The sequence below is a fragment of the Calidris pugnax genome, unplaced genomic scaffold (genome assembly GCF_001431845.1).
Source record: "Calidris pugnax isolate Ruff unplaced genomic scaffold, ASM143184v1 scaffold322, whole genome shotgun sequence".
NCBI lineage: Eukaryota > Metazoa > Chordata > Aves > Charadriiformes > Scolopacidae > Calidris > Calidris pugnax.
Genome location: NW_015091035.1, coordinates 45,484 through 46,178, shown reverse-complemented (window position 1 = coordinate 46,178; position 695 = coordinate 45,484).

Genomic DNA, 695 nt, shown 5'->3' with positions numbered 1-695 from the left:
GTTTCCCACTTTCACCCTTTGTAATAAAGTTATTGTTATTCCTGTGATGAATGGAGTTAAACCCAGTTGGTGACTGGTCGTAACTGGGGCTCCCCAGGGCTGGAAGTACTGGGAGACTCTGGGGGGTACTGGGAGATAATGGGGAGCACATGGTAGCCAGAACACACTGGGATAAACTGGGAGACACTGGGGGACCCTAGGAAGTACTGGGAGCACGTGGTACCCAGAACACACTGGGATAAACTGGGAGACACTGGGGAGCACGGCCCCCCCCCGAACATACTGGGAAATGATGGGATGCACTGGGAAGCCCTCAAAGTACTGGGGAGCATGTGGTACCCAGAAAATACTGGGAAGTACTGGGACACACTGGGGAGCACATGCCCCTTAGAACACACTGGGAAGACACACTGGGATAAACTGGGAGACACTGGGGGACCCTAGGAAGTACTGGGAGCACGTGGTACCCCCCCCAATGCCCATCCCACCAGCGCTCCCATCACCCCCTCTAACCCTCTCCCTCCCCTCCCCCCGCAGAGATCTGCTGGCTACGAGCCCCCAACGAATACCGGGACTTCTACTACCCGACCACCATCCAGGGCGTCGTCCGTTGCGTCACCGACTGCACCCCCAACCTGCCCACCACCCTGGATTGTCACTACGGCCAGTGCCACGTCACCCGGGCCGGCCCCCAG